Below are 17,820 nucleotides of genomic sequence, written 5' to 3'. Positions count from 1 at the left end.
GTTTGAGTGTCCAGCACCTTCCCTGAGTTTATACTTGGTGGAGTTGGAATAGTAAATTATATGTGTTTTGTGTCCAGCACCTTCCCTGAGTTTATACTTGGTGGAGAGGGAATAGTAAATTATATGGGTTTGGTATCCAGCACCTTCCATGAGTTTGTACTTGGTGGAGTGGGAATAGTAAATTATATTGTTGGAGTGTCCAGCACCTTCCCTGAGTTTGTACTTGGTATAGTTGGAATAGTAAATTATATGGGTTTTGTGTCCAGCACCTTCCATGAGTTTGTACTTGGTGGAGTGGGAATAGTAAATTATATTGTTGGAGTGTCCAGCACCTTCCCTGAGTTTATACTTGGTGGAGTTGGAATAGTAAATTATATGGGTTTTGTGTCCAGCACCTTCCCTGAGTTTATACTTGGTGGAGTTGGAATAGTAAATTATATGTGTTTTGTGTCCAACACCTTCCCTGTGTTTGTACTTGGTGGAGAGGGAATAGTAAATTATTGAGGTTTTGTGTCCAGCACCTTCCCTGAGTTTGTACTTGGTGGAGAGGGAATAGTAAATTATATGGATTTGGTAACCAGCACCTTCCATGACTTTGTACCTGGTGGAGTGGGAATAGTAAATAGTAAATTATATTGCTTGAGTGTCCAGCACCTTCTCTGAGTTTATACTTGGTGGAGTTGGAATAGTAAATTATATGAGTTTTGTGTCCAGCACCTTCCCTGGGTGTGTACTTGGTGGAGTGGGAATAGTACATTATATGGGTTTTGTGTCCAGCACCTTCCTTGAGTTCGTATTTGGAGAAGAGGGAATAGTAAATTATATTGTTGGAGTGTCCAGCACCTTCCCTGAGTTTGTACTTGGTGGAGTTGGAATAGTAAATTATATGGGCTTTGTGTCCAGCATCTTCCATTACTTTGTACTTGTTGGAGTGGGAATAGTAAATTATATTGTTTGAGTGCCCAGCACCTTCCCTGAGTTTGTACTTGGTGGAGTTGGAATAGGAAGTTATATGGGTTTTGTGTCCAGCACCTTACTTGAGTTTGTACTTGGTGGAGTGGGAATAGTAAATTATATTGTTTGAGTGTCCAGCACCTTCCCTGAGTTTATACTTGGTGGAGTTGGAATAGTAAATTATATGTGTTTTGTGTCTAGCACCTTCCTTGAGTTTATACTTGGTGGAGTGGGAATAGTAAATGATATTGTTTGAGTGTCCAGCACCTTCCCTGAGTTTATACTTGGTGGAGTTGGAATAGTAAATTATATGTGTTTTGTGTCCAGCACCTTCCCTGAGTTTATACTTGGTGGAGAGGGAATAGTAAATTTTATGGATTTGGTATCCAGCACCTTTCATGTCTTTGTACCTGGTGGAGTGGGAATAGTAAATTTTATTGCTTGAGTGTCCAGCACCTTCTCTGAGTTTATACTTGGTGGAGTTGGAATAGTAAATTATATGGGTTTTGTGTCCAGCACCTTCCCTGAGTTTGTACTTGGTGGAGTGCGAATAGTAAATTATATGGGGTTTGTGTCCAGCACCTACCTTGAGTTTGTATTTGGAGAAGTGGGAATAGTAAATTATATTGTTGGAGTGTCCAGCACCTTCCCATAGTTTGTACTTGGTGGAGTTGGAATAGTAAATTATATGGGTTTTGTGTCCAGCACCTTCAATTTCTCTGTACTTGTTGGAGTGGGAATAGTAAATTATATTGTTTGAGTGTCCAGCACCTTCCCTGAGTTTGTACTTGGTGGAGTTGGAATAGTAAGTTATATGGGTTTTGTGTCCAGCACCTTACTTGAGTTTGTACTTGGTGGAGTGGGAATAGTAAATTATATTGTTTGAGTGTTCAGCACCTTCCCTGAGTTTATACTTGGTGGAGTTGGAATAGTAAATTATATGGTTTTTGTGTCCAGCACCTTCCTTGAGTTATACTTGGTGGAGTGGGAAGAGTAAATTATATTGTTTGAGTGTCCAGCACCTTCCCTGAGTTTATACTTGGTGGAGTTGGAATAGTAAATTATATGTGTTTTGTGTCCAGCACCTTCCCTGAGTTTATACTTGGTGGAGAGGGAATAGTAAATTATATGGGTTTGGTATCCGGCACCTTCCATGAGTTTGTACTTGGTTTAGTGGGAATAGTAAATTATATGTGTTTTGTGTCCAGCACCTTCCCTGAGTTTATACTTGGTGGAGTTTGAATAGTAAATTATATGGGTTTTGTGTCCAGCACCTTCCCTGAATTTGTACTTGGTGGAGTGGGAACAGTAAATTATATGGCTTTTGTGTCCAGCACATTCCTTGAGTTTGTATTTGGAGAAGTGGGAATAGTAAATTATATTGTTGGAGTGTCCAGCACCTTCCCTGAGTTTTTACTTGGTGGAGTTGGAATAGTAAATTATATGTTTTGTGTCCAGCACCTTCCCTGAGTTTATACTTGGTGGAGTGGGAATAGTAAATTATATGGGTTTGGTATCCAGCACCTTCCCTGAGTTTGTACTTGGTGGAGTGGGAATAGTAAATTATATTGTTTGAGTGTCCAGCACCATCCCTGAGTTTATACTTGGTGGAGTTGGAATAATAAATTATATGGGTTTTGTGTCCAGCACCTTCCTTGCGTTTGTACTTTGTGGAGTGGGAATAGTAAATTATATGGGTTTGGTATCCAGCACCTTCCCTGAGTTTGTACTTGGTGGAGTGGGAATAGTAAATTATATTGTTTGAGGGTCCAGCACCTTCCCTGGGTTTATACTTGGTGGAGTTGGAATAGTAAATTATATGGGTTTTGTGTCCAGAACCTTCCCTGCTTTTGTACTTGGTGGAGTAGGAATAGTAAATTATATTGTTTGAGTGTCCAGCACCTTCCCTGAGTTTATACTTGGTGGAGTTGGAATAGTAAATTATATGGGTTTTGTGTCTAGCACCTTCCTTGAGTTTATACTTGGTGGAGTGGGAATAGTAAATGATATTGTTTGAGTGTCCAGTACCTTCCCTGAGTTTATACTTGGTGGAGTTGGAATAGTAAATTATATGTTTTTTGTGTCCAGCACCTTCCCTGAGTTTATACTTGGTGGAGAGGGAATAGTAAATTATATGGATTTGGTATCCAGCACCCTTCATGTCTTTGTACCTGGTGGAGTGGGAATAGTAAATTATATTGCTTGAGTGTCCAGCACCTTCTCTGAGTTTATACTTGGTGGAGTTGGAATAGTAAATTATATGGGTTTTGTGTCCAGCACCTTCCCTGAGTTTGTACTTGGTGGAGTTGGAATAGTAAGTTATATGGGTTTTGTGTCCAGCACCTTACTTGAGTTTGTACTTGGTGGAGTGGGAATAGTAAATTATATTGTTTGAGTGTTCAGCACCTTCCCTGAGTTTATACTTGGTGGAGTTGGAATAGTAAATTATATGGTTTTTGTGTCCAGCACCTTCCTTGAGTTATACTTGGTGGAGTGGGAAGAGTAAATTATATTGTTTGAGTGTCCAGCACCTTCCCTGAGTTTATACTTGGTGGAGTTGGAATAGTAAATTATATGTGTTTTGTGTCCAGCACCTTCCCTGAGTTTATACTTGGTGGAGAGGGAATAGTCAATTATATGGGTTTTGTGTCCAGCACCTTCCTTGAGTTTGTATTTGGAGAAGTGGGAATAGTAAATTATATTGTTGGAGTGTCTAGCACCTTCCCATAGTTTGTACTTGGTGGAGCTGGAATAGTAAATTATATTGGTTTTGTGTCCAGCACCTTCAATTTCTCTGTACTTGTTGGAGTGGGAATAGTAAATTATATTGTTTGAGTGTCCAGCACCTTCCCTGAGTTTGTACTTGGTGGAGTTGGAATAGTAAGTTATATGGGTTTTGTGTCCAGCACCTTACTTGAGTTTGTACTTGGTGGAGTGGGAATAGTAAATTATATTGTTTGAGTGTTCAGCACCTTCCCTGAGTTTATACTTGGTGGAGTTGGAATAGTAAATAATATGGTTTTTGTGTCCAGCACCTTCCTTGAGTTATACTTGGTGGAGTGGGAAGAGTAAATTATATTGTTTGAGTGTCCAGCACCTTCCCTGAGTTTATACTTGGTGGAGTTGGAATAGTAAATTATATGTGTTTTGTGTCCAGCACCTTCCCTGAGTTTATACTTGGTGGAGAGGGAATAGTAAATTATATGGGTTTGGTATCCAGCACCTTCCATGAGTTTGTACTTGGTGGAGTGGGAATAGTAAATTATATTGTTGGAGTGTCCAGCACCTTCCCTGAGTTTGTACTTGGTATAGTTGGAATAGTAAATTATATGGGTTTTGTGTCCAGCACCTTCCATGAGTTTGTACTTGGTGGAGTGGGAATAGTAAATTATATTGTTGGAGTGTCCAGCACCTTCCCTGAGTTTATACTTGGTGGAGTTGGAATAGTAAATTATATGGGTTTTGTGTCCAGCACCTTCCCTGAGTTTATACTTGGTGGAGTTGGAATAGTAAATTATATGTGTTTTGTGTCCAACACATTCTCTGTGTTTGTACTTGGTGGAGAGGGAATAGTAAATTATTGAGGTTTTGTGTCCAGCACCTTCCCTGAGTTTGTACTTGTGGAGAGGGAATAGTAAATTATATGGATTTGGTATCCAGCACCTTCCATGACTTTGTACCTGGTGGAGTGGGAATAGTAAATTATATTGCTTGAGTGTCCAGCACCTTCTCTGAGTTTATACTTGGTGGAGTTGGAATAGTAAATTATATGAGTTTTGTGTCCAGCACCTTCCCTGAGTGTGTACTTGGTGGAGTGGGAATAGTAAATTATATGGGTTTTGTGTCCAGCACCTTCCTTGAGTTCGTATTTGGAGAAGAGGGAATAGTACTTGGTGGAGTGGGAAAAGTAAATTATATTGTTTGAGTGTCTAGCACCTTCCTTGAGTTTATACTTGGTGGAGTGGGAATAGTGAATGATATTGTTTGAGTGTCCAGCACCTTCCCTGAGTTTTTACTTGGTGGAGTTGGAATAGTAAATTATATGTTTTGTGTCCAGCACCTTCCCTGAGTTTATACTTGGTGGAGTGGGAATAGTAAATTATATGGGTTTGGTATCCAGCACCTTCCCTGAGTTTGTACTTGGTGGAGTGGGAATAGTAAATTATATTGTTTGAGTGTCCAGCACCTTCCCTGAGTTTATACTTGGTGGAGTTGGAATAGTAAATTATATGGGTTATGTGTCCAGCACCTTCCTTGTGTTTGTACTTTGTGGAGTGGGAATAGTAAATTATATGGGTTTGGTATCCAGCACCTTCCCTGAGTTTGTACTTGGTGGAGTGGGAATAGTAAATTATATTGTTTGAGGGTCCAGCACCTTCCCTGGGTTTATACTTGGTGGAGTTGGAATAGTAAATTATATGGGTTTTGTGTCCAGAACCTTCCCTGCTTTTGTACCTGGTGGAGTGGGAATAGTAAATTATATTACTTGAGTGTCCAGCACCTTCTCTGAGTTTATACTTGGTGGAGTTGGAATAGTAAATTATCTGGGTTTTGTGTCCAGCACCTTCCCTGAATTTGTACTTGGTGGAGTGGGAATAGTAAATTATATGGGTTTTGTGTCCAGCACCTTCCTTGAGTTTGTATTTGGAGAAGTGGGAATAGTAAATTATATTGTTGGAGTGTCCAGCACCTTCCCATAGTTTGTACTTGGTGGAGTTGGAATAGTAAATTATATGGGTTTTGTGTCCAGCACCTTCAATTTCTCTGTACTTGTTGGAGTGGGAATAGTAAATTATATTGTTTGAGTGTCCAGCACCTTCCCTGAGTTTGTACTTGGTGGAGTTGGAATAGTAAGTTATATGGGTTTTGTGTCCAGCACCTTACTTGAGTTTGTACTTGGTGGAGTGGGAATAGTAAATTATATTGTTTGAGTGTTCAGCACCTTCCCCGAGTTTATACTTGGTGGAGTTGGAATAGTAAATTATATGGTTTTTGTGTCCAGCACCTTCCTTGAGTTATACTTGGTGGAGTGGGAAGAGTAAATTATATTGTTTGAGTGTCCAGCACCTTCCCTGAGTTTATACTTGGTGGAGTTGGAATAGTAAATTATATGTGTTTTGTGTCCAGCACCTTCCCTGAGTTTATACTTGGTGGAGAGGGAATAGTAAATTATATGGGTTTGGTATCCAGCACCTTCCATGAGTTTGTACTTGGTGGAGTGGGAATAGTAAATTATATTGTTGGAGTGTCCAGCACCTTCCCTGAGTTTGTACTTGGTATAGTTGGAATAGTAAATTATATGGGTTTTGTGTCCAGCACCTTCCATGAGTTTGTACTTGGTGGAGTGGGAATAGTAAATTATATTGTTGGAGTGTCCAGCACCTTCCCTGAGTTTATACTTGGTGGAGTTGGAATAGTAAATTATATGGGTTTTGTGTCCAGCACCTTCCCTGAGTTTATACTTGGTGGAGTTGGAATAGTAAATTATATGTGTTTTGTGTCCAACACCTTCCCTGTGTTTGTACTTGGTGGAGAGGGAATAGTAAATTATTGAGGTTTTGTGTCCAGCACCTTCCCTGAGTTTGTACTTGGTGGAGAGGGAATAGTAAATTATATGGATTTGGTATCCAGCACCTTCCATGACTTTGTACCTGGTGGAGTGGGAATAGTAAATAGTAAATTATATTGCTTGAGTGTCCAGCACCTTCTCTGAGTTTATACTTGGTGGAGTTGGAATAGTAAATTATATGAGTTTTGTGTCCAGCACCTTCCCTGGGTGTGTACTTGGTGGAGTGGGAATAGTAAATTATATGGGTTTTGTGTCCAGCACCTTCCTTGAGTTCGTATTTGGAGAAGAGGGAATAGTAAATTATATTGTTGGAGTGTCCAGCACCTTCCCTGAGTTTGTACTTGGTGGAGTTGGAATAGTAAATTATATGGGCTTTGTGTCCAGCATCTTCCATTACTTTGTACTTGTTGGAGTGGGAATAGTAAATTATATTGTTTGAGTGCCCAGCACCTTCCCTGAGTTTGTACTTGGTGGAGTTGGAATAGGAAGTTATATGGGTTTTGTGTCCAGCACCTTACTTGAGTTTGTACTTGGTGGAGTGGGAATAGTAAATTATATTGTTTGAGTGTCCAGCACCTTCCCTGAGTTTATACTTGGTGGAGTTGGAATAGTAAATTATATGTGTTTTGTGTCTAGCACCTTCCTTGAGTTTATACTTGGTGGAGTGGGAATAGTAAATGATATTGTTTGAGTGTCCAGCACCTTCCCTGAGTTTATACTTGGTGGAGTTGGAATAGTAAATTATATGTGTTTTGTGTCCAGCACCTTCCCTGAGTTTATACTTGGTGGAGAGGGAATAGTAAATTTTATGGATTTGGTATCCAGCACCTTTCATGTCTTTGTACCTGGTGGAGTGGGAATAGTAAATTTTATTGCTTGAGTGTCCAGCACCTTCTCTGAGTTTATACTTGGTGGAGTTGGAATAGTAAATTATATGGGTTTTGTGTCCAGCACCTTCCCTGAGTTTGTACTTGGTGGAGTGCGAATAGTAAATTATATGGGGTTTGTGTCCAGCACCTACCTTGAGTTTGTATTTGGAGAAGTGGGAATAGTAAATTATATTGTTGGAGTGTCCAGCACCTTCCCATAGTTTGTACTTGGTGGAGTTGGAATAGTAAATTATATGGGTTTTGTGTCCAGCACCTTCAATTTCTCTGTACTTGTTGGAGTGGGAATAGTAAATTATATTGTTTGAGTGTCCAGCAGCTTCCCTGAGTTTGTACTTGGTGGAGTTGGAATAGTAAGTTATATGGGTTTTGTGTCCAGCACCTTACTTGAGTTTGTACTTGGTGGAGTGGGAATAGTAAATTATATTGTTTGAGTGTTCAGCACCTTCCCTGAGTTTATACTTGGTGGAGTTGGAATAGTAAATTATATGGTTTTTGTGTCCAGCACCTTCCTTGAGTTATACTTGGTGGAGTGGGAAGAGTAAATTATATTGTTTGAGTGTCCAGCACCTTCCCTGAGTTTATACTTGGTGGAGTTGGAATAGTAAATTATATGTGTTTTGTGTCCAGCACCTTCCCTGAGTTTATACTTGGTGGAGAGGGAATAGTAAATTATATGGGTTTGGTATCCAGCACCTTCCATGAGTTTGTACTTGGTTTAGTGGGAATAGTAAATTATATGTGTTTTGTGTCCAGCACCTTCCCTGAGTTTATACTTGGTGGAGTTTGAATAGTAAATTATATGGGTTTTGTGTCCAGCACCTTCCCTGAATTTGTACTTGGTGGAGTGGGAACAGTAAATTATATGGCTTTTGTGTCCAGCACCTTCCTTGAGTTTGTATTTGGAGAAGTGGGAATAGTAAATTATATTGTTGGAGTGTCCAGCACCTTCCCTGAGTTTGTACTTGGTATAGTTGGAATAGTAAATTATATGGGTTTTGTGTCCAGCACCTTCCATTAATTTGTACTTGTTGGAGTGGGAATAGTAAATTATATTGTTTGAGTGTCCAGCACCTTCCCTGAGTTTGTACTTGGTGGAGTGAGAATAGTAAATTATATTGTTTGAGTGTCCAGCACCTTCCCTGAGTTTATACTTCGTGGAGTTGGAATAGTAAATCATATGGGTTTTGTGTCCAGCACCTTCCCTGAGTTTATACTTGGTGGAGTTGGAATAGTAAATTATATGTGTTTTGTATCCACCACCTTCCCTGTGTTTGTACTTGGTGGAGAGGGAATAGTAAATTATTGAGGTTTTGTGTCCAGCACCTTCCCTGAGTTTGAACTTGGTGGAGAGGGAATAGTAAATTACATGGGTTTGGTATCCAGCACCTTCCATGACTTTGTACCTGGTGGAGTGGGAATAGTAAATTATATTGCTTGAGTGTCCATCACCTTCTCTGAGTTTATACTTGGTGGAGTTGGAATAGTAAATTATATGGGTTTTGTGTCCAGCACCTTCCCTGAGTTTGTACTTGGTGGAGTGGGAATAGTAAATTATATGGATTTTGTGCCCAGCACCTTCCTTGAGTTCGTATTTGGAGAAGAGGGAATAGTAAATTATATTGTTGGAGTGTCCAGCACCTTCCCTGAGTTTGTACTTGGTTGAGTTGGAATAGTAAATTATATGGGTTTTGTGTCCAACACCTTCCCTGTGTTTGTACTTGGTGGAGAGGGAATAGTAAATTATTGAGGTTTTGTGTCCAGCACCTTCCCTGAGTTTGTACTTGGTGGAGAGGGAATAGTAAATTATATGGATTTGGTAACCAGCACCTTCCATGACTTTGTACCTGGTGGAGTGGGAATAGTAAATAGTAAATTATATTGCTTGAGTGTCCAGCACCTTCTCTGAGTTTATACTTGGTGGAGTTGGAATAGTAAATTATATGAGTTTTGTGTCCAGCACCTTCCCTGGGTGTGTACTTGGTGGAGTGGGAATAGTAAATTATATGGGTTTTGTGTCCAGCACCTTCCTTGAGTTCGTATTTGGAGAAGAGGGAATAGTAAATTATATTGTTGGAGTGTCCAGCACCTTCCCTGAGTTTGTACTTGGTGGAGTTGGAATAGTAAATTATATGGGCTTTGTGTCCAGCATCTTCCATTACTTTGTACTTGTTGGAGTGGGAATAGTAAATTATATTGTTTGAGTGCCCAGCACCTTCCCTGAGTTTGTACTTGGTGGAGTTGGAATAGGAAGTTATATGGGTTTTGTGTCCAGCACCTTACTTGAGTTTGTACTTGGTGGAGTGGGAATAGTAAATTATATTGTTTGAGTGTCCAGCACCTTCCCTGAGTTTATACTTGGTGGAGTTGGAATAGTAAATTATATGTGTTTTGTGTCTAGCACCTTCCTTGAGTTTATACTTGGTGGAGTGGGAATAGTAAATGATATTGTTTGAGTGTCCAGCACCTTCCCTGAGTTTATACTTGGTGGAGTTGGAATAGTAAATTATATGTGTTTTGTGTCCAGCACCTTCCCTGAGTTTATACTTGGTGGAGTGGGAATAGTAAATTTTATGGATTTGGTATCCAGCACCTTTCATGTCTTTGTACCTGGTGGAGTGGGAATAGTAAATTTTATTGCTTGAGTGTCCAGCACCTTCTCTGAGTTTATACTTGGTGGAGTTGGAATAGTAAATTATATGGGTTTTGTGTCCAGCACCTTCCCTGAGTTTGTACTTGGTGGAGTGCGAATAGTAAATTATATGGGGTTTGTGTCCAGCACCTACCTTGAGTTTGTATTTGGAGAAGTGGGAATAGTAAATTATATTGTTGGAGTGTCCAGCACCTTCCCATAGTTTGTACTTGGTGGAGTTGGAATAGTAAATTATATGGGTTTTGTGTCCAGCACCTTCAATTTCTCTGTACTTGTTGGAGTGGGAATAGTAAATTATATTGTTTGAGTGTCCAGCACCTTCCCTGAGTTTGTACTTGGTGGAGTTGGAATAGTAAGTTATATGGGTTTTGTGTCCAGCACCTTACTTGAGTTTGTACTTGGTGGAGTGGGAATAGTAAATTATATTGTTTGAGTGTTCAGCACCTTCCCTGAGTTTATACTTGGTGGAGTTGGAATAGTAAATTATATGGTTTTTGTGTCCAGCACCTTCCTTGAGTTATACTTGGTGGAGTGGGAAGAGTAAATTATATTGTTTGAGTGTCCAGCACCTTCCCTGAGTTTATACTTGGTGGAGTTGGAATAGTAAATTATATGTGTTTTGTGTCCAGCACCTTCCCTGAGTTTATACTTGGTGGAGAGGGAATAGTAAATTATATGGGTTTGGTATCCGGCACCTTCCATGAGTTTGTACTTGGTTTAGTGGGAATAGTAAATTATATGTGTTTTGTGTCCAGCACCTTCCCTGAGTTTATACTTGGTGGAGTTTGAATAGTAAATTATATGGGTTTTGTGTCCAGCACCTTCCCTGAATTTGTACTTGGTGGAGTGGGAACAGTAAATTATATGGCTTTTGTGTCCAGCACCTTCCTTGAGTTTGTATTTGGAGAAGTGGGAATAGTAAATTATATTGTTGGAGTGTCCAGCACCTTCCCTGAGTTTTTACTTGGTGGAGTTGGAATAGTAAATTATATGTTTTGTGTCCAGCACCTTCCCTGAGTTTATACTTGGTGGAGTGGGAATAGTAAATTATATGGGTTTGGTATCCAGCACCTTCCCTGAGTTTGTACTTGGTGGAGTGGGAATAGTAAATTATATTGTTTGAGTGTCCAGCACCTTCCCTGAGTTTATACTTGGTGGAGTTGGAATAATAAATTATATGGGTTTTGTGTCCAGCACCTTCCTTGCGTTTGTACTTTGTGGAGTGGGAATAGTAAATTATATGGGTTTGGTATCCAGCACCTTCCCTGAGTTTGTACTTGGTGGAGTGCGAATAGTAAATTATATTGTTTGAGGGTCCAGCACCTTCCCTGGGTTTATACTTGGTGGAGTTGGAATAGTAAATTATATGGGTTTTGTGTCCAGAACCTTCCCTGCTTTTGTACTTGGTGGAGTAGGAATAGTAAATTATATTGTTTGAGTGTCCAGCACCTTCCCTGAGTTTATACTTGGTGGAGTTGGAATAGTAAATTATATGGGTTTTGTGTCTAGCACCTTCCTAGAGTTTATACTTGGTGGAGTGGGAATAGTAAATGATATTGTTTGAGTGTCCAGTACCTTCCCTGAGTTTATACTTGGTGGAGTTGGAATAGTAAATTATATGTTTTTTGTGTCCAGCACCTTCCCTGAGTTTATACTTGGTGGAGAGGGAATAGTAAATTATATGGATTTGGTATCCAGCACCCTTCATGTCTTTGTACCTGGTGGAGTGGGAATAGTAAATTATATTGCTTGAGTGTCCAGCACCTTCTCTGAGTTTATACTTGGTGGAGTTGGAATAGTAAATTATATGGGTTTTGTGTCCAGCACCTTCCCTGAGTTTGTACTTGGTGGAGTGGGAATAGTCAATTATATGGGTTTTGTGTCCAGCACCTTCCTTGAGTTTGTATTTGGAGAAGTGGGAATAGTAAATTATATTGTTGGAGTGTCTAGCACCTTCCCATAGTTTGTACTTGGTGGAGCTGGAATAGTAAATTATATTGGTTTTGTGTCCAGCACCTTCAATTTCTCTGTACTTGTTGGAGTGGGAATAGTAAATTATATTGTTTGAGTGTCCAGCACCTTCCCTGAGTTTGTACTTGGTGGAGTTGGAATAGTAAGTTATATGGGTTTTGTGTCCAGCACCTTACTTGAGTTTGTACTTGGTGGAGTGGGAATAGTAAATTATATTGTTTGAGTGTTCAGCACCTTCCCTGAGTTTATACTTGGTGGAGTTGGAATAGTAAATTATATGGTTTTTGTGTCCAGCACCTTCCTTGAGTTATACTTGGTGGAGTGGGAAGAGTAAATTATATTGTTTGAGTGTCCAGCACCTTCCCTGAGTTTATACTTGGTGGAGTTGGAATAGTAAATTATATGTGTTTTGTGTCCAGCACCTTCCCTGAGTTTATACTTGGTGGAGAGGGAATAGTCAATTATATGGGTTTTGTGTCCAGCACCTTCCTTGAGTTTGTATTTGGAGAAGTGGGAATAGTAAATTATATTGTTGGAGTGTCTAGCACCTTCCCATAGTTTGTACTTGGTGGAGCTGGAATAGTAAATTATATTGGTTTTGTGTCCAGCACCTTCAATTTCTCTGTACTTGTTGGAGTGGGAATAGTAAATTATATTGTTTGAGTGTCCAGCACCTTCCCTGAGTTTGTACTTGGTGGAGTTGGAATAGTAAGTTATATGGGTCTTGTGTCCAGCACCTTACTTGAGTTTGTACTTGGTGGAGTGGGAATAGTAAATTATATTGTTTGAGTGTTCAGCACCTTCCCTGAGTTTATACTTGGTGGAGTTGGAATAGTAAATTATATGGTTTTTGTGTCCAGCACCTTCCTTGAGTTATACTTGGTGGAGTGGGAAGAGTAAATTATATTGTTTGAGTGTCCAGCACCTTCCCTGAGTTTATACTTGGTGGAGTTGGAATAGTAAATTATATGTGTTTTGTGTCCAGCACCTTCCCTGAGTTTATACTTGGTGGAGAGGGAATAGTAAATTATATGGGTTTGGTATCCAGCACCTTCCATGAGTTTGTACTTGGTGGAGTGGGAATAGTAAATTATATTGTTGGAGTGTCCAGCACCTTCCCTGAGTTTGTACTTGGTATAGTTGGAATAGTAAATTATATGGGTTTTGTGTCCAGCACCTTCCATGAGTTTGTACTTGGTGGAGTGGGAATAGTAAATTATATTGTTGGAGTGTCCAGCACCTTCCCTGAGTTTATACTTGGTGGAGTTGGAATAGTAAATTATATGGGTTTTGTGTCCAGCACCTTCCCTGAGTGTGTACTTGGTGGAGTGGGAATAGTAAATTATATGGGTTTTGTGTCCAGCACCTTCCTTGAGTTCGTATTTGGAGAAGAGGGAATAGTACTTGGTGGAGTGGGAAAAGTAAATTATATTTTTTGAGTGTCTAGCACCTTCCTTGAGTTTATACTTGGTGGAGTGGGAATAGTGAATGATATTGTTTGAGTGTCCAGCACCTTCCCTGAGTTTTTACTTGGTGGAGTTGGAATAGTAAATTATATGTTTTGTGTCCAGCACCTTCCCTGAGTTTATACTTGGTGGAGTGGGAATAGTAAATTATATGGGTTTGGTATCCAGCACCTTCCCTGAGTTTGTACTTGGTGGAGTGGGAATAGTAAATTATATTGTTTGAGTGTCCAGCACCTTCCCTGAGTTTATACTTGGTGGAGTTGGAATAGTAAATTATATGGGTTTTGTGTCCAGCACCTTCCTTGCGTTTGTACTTTGTGGAGTGGGAATAGTAAATTATATGGGTTTGGTATCCAGCACCTTCCCTGAGTTTGTACTTGGTGGAGTGGGAATAGTAAATTATATTGTTTGAGGGTCCAGCACCTTCCCTGGGTTTATACTTGGTGGAGTTGGAATAGTAAATTATATGGGTTTTGTGTCCAGAACCTTCCCTGCTTTTGTACTTGGTGGAGTAGGAATAGTAAATTATATTGTTTGAGTGTCCAGCACCTTCCCTGAGTTTATACTTGGCGGAGTTGGAATAGTAAAATATATGGGTTTTGTGTCTAGCACCTTCCTTGAGTTTATACTTGGTGGAGTGGGAATAGTAAATGATATTGTTTGAGTGTCCAGTACCTTCCCTGAGTTTATACTTGGTGGAGTTGGAATAGTAAATTATATGTTTTTTGTGTCCAGCACCTTCCCTGAGTTTATACTTGGTGGAGAGGGAATAGTAAATTATATGGATTTGGTATCCAGCACCCTTCATGTCTTTGTACCTGGTGGAGTGGGAATAGTAAATTATATTACTTGAGTGTCCAGCACCTTCTCTGAGTTTATACTTGGTGGAGTTGGAATAGTAAATTATCTGGGTTTTGTGTCCAGCACCTTCCCTGAGTTTGTACTTGGTGGAGTGGGAATAGTAAATTATATGGGTTTTGTGTCCAGCACCTTCCTTGAGTTTGTATTTGGAGAAGTGGGAATAGTAAATTATATTGTTGGAGTGTCCAGCACCTTCCCATAGTTTGTACTTGGTGGAGTTGGAATAGTAAATTATATGGGTTTTGTGTCCAGCACCTTCAATTCCTCTGTACTTGTTGGAGTGGGAATAGTAAATTATATTGTTTGAGTGTCCAGCACCTTCCCTGAGTTTGTACTTGGTGGAGTTGGAATAGTAAGTTATATGGGTTTTGTGTCCAGCACCTTACTTGAGTTTGTACTTGGTGGAGTGGGAATAGTAAATTATATTGTTTGAGTGTTCAGCACCTTCCCCGAGTTTATACTTGGTGGAGTTGGAATAGTAAATTATATGGTTTTTGTGTCCAGCACCTTCCTTGAGTTATACTTGGTGGAGTGGGAAGAGTAAATTATATTGTTTGAGTGTCCAGCACCTTCCCTGAGTTTATACTTGGTGGAGTTGGAATAGTAAATTATATGTGTTTTGTGTCCAGCACCTTCCCTGAGTTTATACTTGGTGGAGAGCGAATAGTAAATTATATGGGTTTGGTATCCAGCACCTTCCATGAGTTTGTACTTGGTGGAGTGGGAATAGTAAATTATATTGTTGGAGTGTCCAGCACCTTCCCTGAGTTTGTACTTGGTATAGTTGGAATAGTAAATTATATGGGTTTTGTGTCCAGCACCTTCAATGAGTTTGTACTTGGTGGAGTGGGAATAGTAAATTATATTGTTGGAGTGTCCAGCACCTTCCCTGAGTTTATACTTGGTGGAGTTGGAATAGTAAATTATATGGGTTTTGTGTCCAGCACCTTCCCTGAGTTTATATTTGGTGGAGTTGGAATAGTAAATTATATGTGTTTTGTGTCCAACACCTTCCCTGTGTTTGTACTTGGTGGAGAGGGAATAGTAAATTATTGAGGTTTTGTGTCCAGCACCTTCCCTGAGTTTGTACTTGGTGGAGAGGGAATAGTAAATTATATGGATTTGGTATCCAGCACCTTCCATGACTTTGTACATGGTGGAGTGGGAATAGTAAATAGTAAATTATATTGCTTGAGTGTCCAGCACCTTCTCTGAGTTTATACTTGGTGGAGTTGGAATAGTAAATTATATGAGTTTTGTGTCCAGCACCTTCCCTGGGTGTGTACTTGGTGGAGTGGGAATAGTAAATTATATGGGTTTTGTGTCCAGCACCTTCCTTGAGTTCGTATTTGGAGAAGAGGGAATAGTAAATTATATTGTTGGAGTGTCCAGCACCTTCCCTGAGTTTGTACTTGGTGGAGTTGGAATAGTAAATTATATGGGCTTTGTGTCCAGCATCTTCCATTACTTTGTACTTGTTGGAGTGGGAATAGTAAATTATATTGTTTGAGTGCCCAGCACCTTCCCTGAGTTTGTACTTGGTGGAGTTGGAATAGGAAGTTATATGGGTTTTGTGTCCAGCACCTTACTTGAGTTTGTACTTGGTGGAGTGGGAATAGTAAATTATATTGTTTGAGTGTCCAGCACCTTCCCTGAGTTTATACTTGGTGGAGTTGGAATAGTAAATTATATGTGTTTTGTGTCTAGCACCTTCCTTGAGTTTATACTTGGTGGAGTGGGAATAGTAAATGATATTGTTTGAGTGTCCAGCACCTTCCCTGAGTTTATACTTGGTGGAGTTGGAATAGTAAATTATATGTGTTTTGTGTCCAGCACCTTCCCTGAGTTTATACTTGGTGGAGAGGGAATAGTAAATTTTATGGATTTGGTATCCAGCACCTTTCATGTCTTTGTACCTGGTGGAGTGGGAATAGTAAATTTTATTGCTTGAGTGTCCAGCACCTTCTCTGAGTTTATACTTGGTGGAGTTGGAATAGTAAATTATATGGGTTTTGTGTCCAGCACCTTCCCTGAGTTTGTACTTGGTGGAGTGCGAATAGTAAATTATATGGGGTTTGTGTCCAGCACCTACCTTGAGTTTGTATTTGGAGAAGTGGGAATAGTAAATTATATTGTTGGAGTGTCCAGCACCTTCCCATAGTTTGTACTTGGTGGAGTTGGAATAGTAAATTATATGGGTTTTGTGTCCAGCACCTTCAATTTCTCTGTACTTGTTGGAGTGGGAATAGTAAATTATATTGTTTGAGTGTCCAGCACCTTCCCTGAGTTTGTACTTGGTGGAGTTGGAATAGTAAGTTATATGGGTTTTGTGTCCAGCACCTTACTTGAGTTTGTACTTGGTGGAGTGGGAATAGTAAATTATATTGTTTGAGTGTTCAGCACCTTCCCTGAGTTTATACTTGGTGGAGTTGGAATAGTAAATTATATGGTTTTTGTGTCCAGCACCTTCCTTGAGTTATACTTGGTGGAGTGGGAAGAGTAAATTATATTGTTTGAGTGTCCAGCACCTTCCCTGAGTTTATACTTGGTGGAGTTGGAATAGTAAATTATATGTGTTTTGTGTCCAGCACCTTCCCTGAGTTTATACTTGGTGGAGAGGGAATAGTAAATTATATGGGTTTGGTATCCAGCACCTTCCATGAGTTTGTACTTGGTTTAGTGGGAATAGTAAATTATATGTGTTTTGTGTCCAGCACCTTCCCTGAGTTTATACTTGGTGGAGTTTGAATAGTAAATTATATGGGTTTTGTGTCCAGCACCTTCCCTGAATTTGTACTTGGTGGAGTGGGAACAGTAAATTATATGGCTTTTGTGTCCAGCACCTTCCTTGAGTTTGTATTTGGAGAAGTGGGAATAGTAAATTATATTGTTGGAGTGCCCAGCACCTTCCCTGAGTTTGTACTTGGTATAGTTGGAATAGTAAATTATATGGGTTTTGTGTCCAGCACCTTCCATTAATTTGTACTTGTTGGAGTGGGAATAGTAAATTATATTGTTTGAGTGTCCAGCACCTTCCCTGAGTTTGTACTTGGTGGAGTGAGAATAGTAAATTATATTGTTTGAGTGTCCAGCACCTTCCCTGAGTTTATACTTCGTGGAGTTGGAATAGTAAATTATATGGGTTTTGTGTCCAGCACCTTCCCTGAGTTTATACTTGGTGGAGTTGGAATAGTAAATTATATGTGTTTTGTATCCACCACCTTCCCTGTGTTTGTACTTGGTGGAGAGGGAATAGTAAATTATTGAGGTTTTGTGTCCAGCACCTTCCCTGAGTTTGAACTTGGTGGAGAGGGAATAGTAAATTACATGGGTTTGGTATCCAGCACCTTCCATGACTTTGTACCTGGTGGAGTGGGAATAGTAAATTATATTGCTTGAGTGTCCATCACCTTCTCTGAGTTTATACTTGGTGGAGTTGGAATAGTAAATTATATGGGT

Source organism: Lissotriton vulgaris, chromosome 6 (genome assembly GCF_964263255.1).
Source record: "Lissotriton vulgaris chromosome 6, aLisVul1.2, whole genome shotgun sequence".
Taxonomy (NCBI): domain Eukaryota; kingdom Metazoa; phylum Chordata; class Amphibia; order Caudata; family Salamandridae; genus Lissotriton; species Lissotriton vulgaris.
The sequence above is the reverse complement of the archived record's forward strand: the minus strand, read 5'-3'. Positions refer to the sequence as shown.